General features: G+C 60.5%; 1 pseudogene; it reads right to left on the bottom strand.

The window, feature by feature from the left end:
* Nucleotides 1–213: 213 nt before the first annotated feature.
* LOC113003966 lies at nucleotides 214–396 on the bottom strand (annotated as a pseudogene).
* Between the last annotated feature and the right edge of the window lie 8,467 nt (nucleotides 397–8,863).

Below are 8,863 nucleotides of genomic sequence, written 5' to 3' on the forward strand. Positions count from 1 at the left end.
GTGCCTGTACAGTATTAGACCGCCCGTATTGCCGAACTCAGAGATCTCGCAGCGATCGTGCGGCTAATCTATACCTGTCAAAAACAACACCGAACGCGACTGCGTGTCGGAGACTCAGAACACAGAAAATGAGTTTGCGCTGCCAGCCCGGGCACGTTAGGCGACTCCGCGGTTTTACCAGTGAGCGCGACCAAGTTTTTTATGCTTAATCACACTCACTGGACGGAACTGGACGGCACTGCAATGCCCAGTCGACCCGCGGCGGGGTCGGAGCAAGCTCCGGACACCCACCCGGCTCCAAAAATCAGTTTAATATTCTGAGTCCCCTATGGGGACTGTATCAGATATTATGCTGATAAGAACAGATTAAGCACGCTTTATTAATCAAAAAGCTTTTCCCCAGGGGACAGTACCCCCTGGGGTCAATACAGTCAAAGCGGCTAGGCCGCGCGCAGAAACCAAAATATAGAGTGGGCAGTGGACAATCGCCCCCCCTGCCAGTGGGCACTACGACTAGTTTGGGCCGGGGTACGCGTTCCGGCCCGTCGCAACAAAGGCAGAATATCACGTTCATCTCCCCAGCTCGCGCGCTGGGGGGATACGTTATCACACTTGTGGCGCCCCCTGGGATATCACAGAGGCGTCGTCAGAAGTTAAAGATTCCCAGGGGGACGCGCGCGGCAGTTTTTACAATGGTTAAAAATTAAGAGTGTATAACGCGGTCACTCACACACGCTAAAGTACAAGATTTATTCGCGACATACATACTCGGACATATAGGGCCCCACAAACGGAATAAAAAGGAGGGGCCAAGACAAAGGCTCGAAATAAGTTACGCGACATTCACACACGTAATCGCGTCGTGCCGCTCTGCTTCGTCGGCGAGCCAGCGTCGGCGAATGGCCCGAGGCGGCGTCGCAAATCCACCGCCGGCGTGGCGAGGAGGAGCCTGGTACTGGCGAGTGCCAGACACGTGCTCCACGTATATGTCCCTGGACCAGCGGATGGTATCCGAGACCATCAGACGGCGCATCAGTGACGCGTAAGGGGTGCCAATCCGCAGCAGTCTCAGCACCGCTTCGTTTCTCGGATCCCACGACCCGAGGGCACCGACGACGAAGGCCGTCACGACCACACGGTACCCCCTGCGCTGGAGCTCCTCAGCTAGTGGCGAGTACTTGGCTATTTTCCTCGCCCTAGCGTCCTCGAAAGCCTCCCAACGATTCTCAAAGGGCACCGTCACGTCGCAGATGACGACACTCTTGGAGGGCTCGTGCCTGATCACGAGATCAGGTCGTAGCTCGCCAAGTTCCCCGTCGATCCCCTCGATCCGCTGGTTTACCCGCTTTTCCCCCGGCATACGACAAGCCTTCCAGAGGCGGTGCAAGACGGCATTGTGCCTCAGCTGTATTGCGGCAGAGTGGACGCCGCAGTGGCAGAGCACGTGGGGTAATGTCTCCGATACCTCACCGCAACGACGACAGCGCTTGTCACCATCCCCCCAACGGCGCGCGCCGTTAAGAGGGAGCACGTCCAGCCGTGCCTTGTCGATGAAACGCCAATCGGCGAAGCGGGTAAAGCTGCCGCCACGGATAAAGTGATTGCTCACTCGGCACCGCGACGACACCTCGAAGACCTTACCCTGGTCACGCTTCGCGAGTAAGGTACTCGCGTAATATTCCGCTACAGCTGAGCGCAACCGACCCACTACCTGGGCGCGCGCACCAGGCGGAATCTTCACCGTGGCGCCTCTGGGACCCCGGCACTCCAGGATCATCTCCTCCGTCTCAGGAACCCACCGCCACCGCAGGGACAACCTCTCGGACTGACGCTGCGCGGCGTTTCTCGCCCTGGACCAGAGGGAAGCCTCCCCTCCACCCCTCAGCCGTCCCTCCAGCGAGCCGGAGAGGAAGCTGGCGACATCGTCGCCAGCAGGGGCGTAGCCTATCCTACGCTGGACCACTCCCCTCAGCGACCGCCACGCCAGCGTCCTGACCGCCGCGTCGCCGGCCGCAAGCATACGGAAGACGTGAGCGACGGACAGCACGTCGGCGAGATCAGAGAGCGGAAGGAGGCCACACCCACCCCAGCGGGGAGGCATGTAGACCCCCTCCGCACTCGCGCGCTGAGGGAGGTTCAGCCAGGACTTGGCATAACGGCGTAACACCCTGTCAGCGGCCGCGAGGGGACTCTTCTGAACCCTGGCCCCCCGTAATAAGAAATCAAGACGCGGCAGGATGAAGGTAGCCATTAAGTCAAACTTTTGCCAAGGGGCAAGGAGGGATTGATCGACCGCGCAGAGGTCCGAGACGATGTCCGTGACGGCGGCGTAGGGCGTCTGATCAACGGAGAATCCCGTTGGAATGCCGAGGTATGTATAAGGCTCGCCGTCCGCAAGGGGACGAATCGGTTGGCCCTGGAGACGGAATGACGTCGGCAGGACCCTGCCGCCATTGCCCGCACCGATGTGCAGGGTGGCGCATTTTGCAGGGTTGAACCGCAGCCCCACCGACGCTGCCTCCCTCTCCACTGCACGAAGCAGTTCTCCCATTCCCTCAGGCGTCGATGACAGGAGTGCAATGTCGTCCGCGTAAGCCAGCGCGGAAAACGATTGCCCATGAAGGGCGTATCCGACATTTACCTCGGTGGCGGCATGCACCAACGAGTTAATCGCGATGTTAAAGACGATTGGGCTTAGCGGACAACCCTGTTTGACCCCCGAGCGAATGGGAATGGGCGCCGTGTAACCGTCGGCGGTGCGCACACGCGTCGTGCAGCCATCGTACATGGATTCCCATATCGCTATGAGTCTCCGTGGCACCGCCGCTCCAGCTAGAGCACGGCGGATCACCGCGTGCGGGACCGATCCAAACGCATTGGATAGGTCCAGCCACGCGACGACCGCCTGCCTCCGAGTCCTCCGCGCGTCAGTCAGGATCTCCTGGAGGACGAAATTGTGTTCGTAACATCCCTCGTCCCTCAGGAAGCCCTTTTGAGCGGGACTGAGACGGCCGTGGTCGACCGACCAGTCGGTTAGGCGGTCAGCCAAAAGCGCGGCGAAGAGCTTAGGGACAGTGTCCCCCAAGGCGAGAGGGCGCCAGTTCTCCAACACGTTTGGGTCGTCCTTCTTATGGATAAGAAGAGTGCTGGAGGTCTTCCACGACGCGGGGACCGCCTCGAGACGCAGACACGCATTGAATACTGCGGTGAGGAGCCGCGCCCCCGGGTCCCTGGCACGAAGGTCCTTGTAGGCGATACCGTCGGGTCCGGGCGCTGAATTATTCATACGCCGGAGCCGGCGATCCACCACTCTCTCCGTGAAGGGATCCGCAAGGTATTCGAACTCCCCCGCTACGTCCGAGGGGTCAGTGGGTTCAGCCTGCACGCCGCCGCCGGCCAGATCCTCCCCGCCGCGGTACAAGCGCTCGAAATATTCCTGAACCTGCTGCCTGGGCACCTGGCAGAGGTCAGCAGGCCCCTGGAGGATCTCTCGCACTGCCTTGCGACGGTTTGTCCTGTACAGCGCCTGTAAGCGCTTGGCCTCGCGCACCCAGCCCCCGTGCTCCTCCTGTGACGTCGCGGGGTCAAGTGAAGCTTGCCCCGCACGACTGTCACCCTCTCCCCCCGGAGGCACACCTCCCCTCGCCCCCCGACGCGCCCCGGCGTTCCGCCGCCGATTTGGCCGGCCCTGGACGCCGGGCGCGGCACCGCCGGCCCCTTCCGTTGCGTCCTCCCCGAACCACGCAGCGACCGAAGCCGCGTACGCCTCCAGGTCAGCAATCGTAGCGACGTTCGCCGCCCGTTCGACCAGCGCGTCTCGGTCGGCCACCAACTCGCGCCTGCGCTGCCTGACGACAGCAACAGGCACGGGGTAGCCCCGAGACGGCTGAGCGACCGGTGCGTCGACGCGCCGCCGACCGTGGTGCCGCTCCCGGCCCCCGTGACGACCGACAAGGTTCGGAGGTGCTCCGCCTTCCTCACGGGGTGGCACGATGGGTAACGGTTGCGCCCGCCGACCCATCACACCGCGGGCACATACGGGAGCACACGGGTGTTCGGCACTTACCCGCGCAGCACCATTCCCGCTGTCTCCTCCTACACGGTCCTCCAGCGATGTCCCGCAACGACTTGCCGCCTCCGTCGACGGCGGTGGTCGGACGGATTGGCTGGAGTGGACCGTATCTTCAAAACTATTGTTATTGATATCGCTAGAACTCCCACGCGGGCTCGCGTTAGCGCGGGAGTTCGCCGACGCTGTTTTCGCGGTTTCGGGCGTCGGTCTCGCGTGCGCGACCGGAGGGGACCGCGAGTTTGGGGGGAGACCAGGTGGAGTGTGTCTTCTTCCCGCTCTTCTCCCTCGGTGTGTCCTCCACGGTTCACCCTCGTCCCCCTCGCTGTCGGATGAGAGGATGATGGCCGCGCCCCGCCGCCGCCGGACCCCCACCCCCGGCGACGATGGCGCCGTCTGCGGGGAGGTCCTCTGCTCGCCGGGTGTTGTTGGGACGACCGCCACGCACGGTGACGCCTCCAGGATGGTAGGCAGGAGGGATGCCCGCGATGGACTGCGGCCCTTTCCCGCGGGGAGTCCAGTGGACATCACTGGGCCCCCGCACGTTGTAGTTGTCACCGTGCAGGTCGTCAGTGTTGCCGGGAGCGACGTCGCGGGATGGGTGTTGGATCGGCCCCCCGTTGGGCTGCCGCGGGTGGTCTGCGGCAGACTGGGGGACCGCGCGGGTGACTCTCTCGATGTTCCTTGCTGTGCCGTGTCACTCGCGCTCCGCGACGCCGCGCTGCCTTTCGCCCCAGGCGGTGGTCTGTCCAGGGCAGCCAGTCGCGCCTCTAGTGCGCTCTTCTCGACTGGAGTGCTGCTCGCCCGACTCCTCGTCCTCGTTGCGACCCCGCCTTGGACGTTGGTCGGCGGAGTGCTGTCGGGCGGCTTCTCCTTCGTCCCCCCTGCTTTGCCGATGCTCGTGGCCGCACCCCTTGTGCGGGGGTGCGGGGGGACGCACTCCAGTCTTGCCGCGCTGTCGCTCTTCTCGGTCGGCACGCTCGTCGCCCGTCGCGTCCTCGTGGCGACGGATTGCCCGCCCGCATTACGCGCAGGCGGGGTCCGCCTGTCGAGCGGCGACCTCTGTGCCCCCTCCCCGCTCCATCTGGTGGTGGTGGAGGATGATGTTGATGCCCCCGCGACAGGTGACGTTCGCTGCGGGGGGTGGGAGGGAGCGCGTGCCGATCTGGTAGCGACCGACTGGCTATTGGCCGCACTCACACTCGCCCGCGTCGCTCCAGTCGGCGCGGGCCGTATGAGAGGTGTTGGTTTGGCCCGCGTCGTCGCGGGCCTTGCGGCCTTGATCTTGATTGGCAGCCTCACCAGCTGCACCGACAACACTCTAGGCTTGCCTGTGGCGGTCGTCGGCGGCCCTGCTGATGTTGCAGCTGCGGCGGCTGCTGCTGCTGATGTTGATGCTGCTGCTGCTGTTGTTGTTGTGTGGGGCATGGCTTGTGCGGCGGAGTGACGGCGGGCCTCCACCGGCGCTGGTGGGCGGGATGGTAATTCGCCCGCAGTAACCGTCGCGTATGAGGGGGACCTTGCCGCAGCGGTTGGCGGTGTTGCGCTTCTTCTCGTGGCCCCCGATGGCCCTGGCGGTGGGGTGGACCGGAAGGACAACCTCGGTTGCCGCGGGTCTTGTGCGGGTGGGTTACTCCCCCTCGGTCGCGCGGTTGCGCCGGTAGCGCGAGAACGCGCACCCGAGTCGCTCTGCTCACCGACGTCACTGTTGCCGCGAGTGCCCGGTCGCGACGCACCCTCCCGGGAGGATGAAGAATTATTCGCGCTGTGAACTTTGGTGTAGTGCGCTTTTACATCCTTAAGGGGGTATCTAGACCCCCCCTTAAAGTTACATAGTGAGCATTTATAAGTGATATAATCCACCGGGTGTTTTGCCTTGAGATGTTTTGCAAGGTGCGCCGCGTCGCTGAAGGCGCCCCCTGTACACGGTATCGCTGCCCCCGCGAGTCTTGCTTCCCAGCATCGGGGGCAGCGCGTTTTGTTTTCCCATTCGATGGGCAGTGGGTATTCTAGCGTTACCTCCATCGGGTCCGGCACACCGAAAAATTTGTGAAAAATGTGTGTGTACTACTGTGGAGGGTCCCGTGGCTCGGTAGGAGGGGTCCGCGACTTATGGTCCTAAATCGGACCCCCCCTGCTTTGGCTTAAGAGAGCTAAAATTGAATCTACTATGCGTGGGGGGCCAGTGCGCAAGAGTTTTTAGTTCGGTCCCCCCACTTTTTTCCAGAAATATCTAAAAATTGCCTGGGGTGACCGCGCGCACAACGTTTTCAAATCGGTCACCCCTTGGAGTAAAATAGATAAAAAAGAATACAAATAAGAAATAAGGATATCGAAAAACAATTCACCGAGCCACGCAGGGTGTCCACGCACCCGAGTTTGCAGAGTGGACACCCCCTAATGGCGACGACACCACGCCAAGGAGGCGGCCGCAGCGCGCCACACGCCGAGGAGGCGCCGCAGAACCGGAAGAGAGCCCGCGCAGGCACCACGCGCGGCAGCAGCGCCCGCGGCACCGGAAGAGCGCCCGCGCACGCGCGACGCGCGGCAACGCAGCGCCCACGGCGCCGGAAGAGCGCCCGCACACGCGCAATGCGCGGCGAAACAGCACCCGCGGCACCGGAGAGCGCCCGCGCACGCGCGACGCGCGGCAACGCAGCGCCCACGGCGCCGGAAGAGCGCCCGCACACGCGCAATGCGCGGCGAAACGGCACCCGCGGCGATGCGGACACCCCTAGGGGGAGCGGGGGCACCGGAGAAGCGCCTGCACACGCGCAAAGTCGTGGACATACATGCGCCCGCGGATCCCCGCACACACCCTTGCGGAAGCGCGCCGGATACCGCCTTACCTTAGCGAGTATCGGTCGCCCCGTGTGGACCCCCCTTTACTTACCGGTGTGCCAGATCCGGCGTAGGTCCTCTATGGGCGCCTCCAGCCCCCCGGTTGGTCCTCCGCTCGCACTGGACACTCGCACTCGCGACTGTTGGGAGTTTGCCGCACGAGAATAGTCAAGGTCCGAATTGGACAAGAAGTTGGACAAAATTAGAACACACCGGCAAACTCCCCTTTAGGTTTTCGGAACGCGGCACTAGTAACTTGTACGAAATCGCTCCTCGGCTTACGCGACACTCACACTCGGTTATATGTGAACTGAGCTTAAGATCGAGTCCGCCTTAAGGCTCGGCAATATGGCGGTCCATACCTCTAAGTGAGGTATATGCCCCGTGGCGAGAGAAGTTCGCCACGTGCTAAGTCGAGTGGTCTCTCTAGTGCGCGGCGAGAGATGGCAGTGCCTGTACTGTATTAGGCCGCCAGTATTGCCGGACTTAGAAATCTCGCAGCGATCGAGTCCGCCTCAAGGCTCGGCAATATGGCAGTCCATACCTCTAAGTGAGGTATATGCCCCGTGGCGAGAGAAGCTCGCCGCGTGCTAAGTCGAGTGGTCTCTCTGATGCGCGGCGAGAGATGGCAGTGCCTGTACTGTATTAGACTGCCCGCATTGCCGAACTCAGAGATCTCGCAGCGATCGTGCGGCTAACCTATACCTGTCAAAAACAACACCGAACGCGACCGCGTGTCGGAGACTCAGAACACAGAAAATGAGTTTGCGCTGCCAGCCCGGGCACGTTAGGCGACTCCGCGGTTTTACCAGTGAGCGCGACCAAGTTTTGTATGCTTAATCACACTCACGGGGCCGAACTGGACGGCACTGCAATGCCCAGTCGACCCGCGGCGGGGTCGGAGCAAGCTCCGGACACTTTGATCTTAGCTCAGAGAGCCGAGAAGCGATAAACCGGATACTACACCTCACTCGACATCAGCAATGCCTTTTGGCAAATCCCGTTAGAGGAGCAATCACAGAAGTACACCGGATTCATGTTTAATGGCCAAACGTACGTCTTTCGACGCATGCCATTCGGAATCAAAACAGCCGGAGCATCTTTCACCAGGACTATGAGCAAAGCCTTAGGCCCAAATGCAAACGACTTTCTAATCGTCTATCTTGACGACATTTTAATTGCCTCCAAAACATTGGAAGAGCATATCAAACATATCGATTACGTCCTTGGAAAGCTGAAGGAAGTAGGTTTTCGTTTGATCAAGGACAAGTGCGAGTTCATACAGAGGGAGATCAAATTCCTAGGCCACACTTTCAACGAAATCGAAGCGGAAATAAACGCCGATACGAAACTGGCCATTCGAAACTGTCAAAGACCCAAGAATAAGAAAGACGTTCAAGTGTTCCTTGGTCTTGTAAACTGGGACCACAGATTTATCAAGAACCTAGCCAGAATGACGAAGCCATTGGAGGAGCTTCTAAGAAAAGGAAAGAAGTTCACATGGAACGATGAGCAACAAAAGTCATTCGAGGAGATAAAATTAGCTTTCGAGGAAACGCCAAATCTTTATTTAACCCGTCCAGGCTACAAATTCGGCATATATGTCGACGCAGCAAGAACTGGATTGGGAGCCCGACTCTACCAATATAAGGAGGACGGCAGAGAGAAGTTCACCATTGCATACGCAAGCCGTGCCTTGCATGGAGCCGAAATTAACTATACAATCACCGAACTAGAATGTTTAGCTCTAGTTTGGGCCCTGAAGAAATGGCACACTCTCCTACTAGGAAGACAAGTGCGAGTACACACCGAGCCCTGCAGTTCTTGAGCACATGCGTGCAGAATAACACAAGGATTGCCAGATGGTTCAGCTTTCTACAGGAGTTCGACCTAGATGTGATCCATATTCCAGGGAAAGATAACTCATTCGCCGATACTTTGTCCAGAAGCGCA

The sequence above is a fragment of the Solenopsis invicta genome, chromosome 5 (genome assembly GCF_016802725.1).
Source record: "Solenopsis invicta isolate M01_SB chromosome 5, UNIL_Sinv_3.0, whole genome shotgun sequence".
In the NCBI taxonomy this organism is placed as follows: domain Eukaryota; kingdom Metazoa; phylum Arthropoda; class Insecta; order Hymenoptera; family Formicidae; genus Solenopsis; species Solenopsis invicta.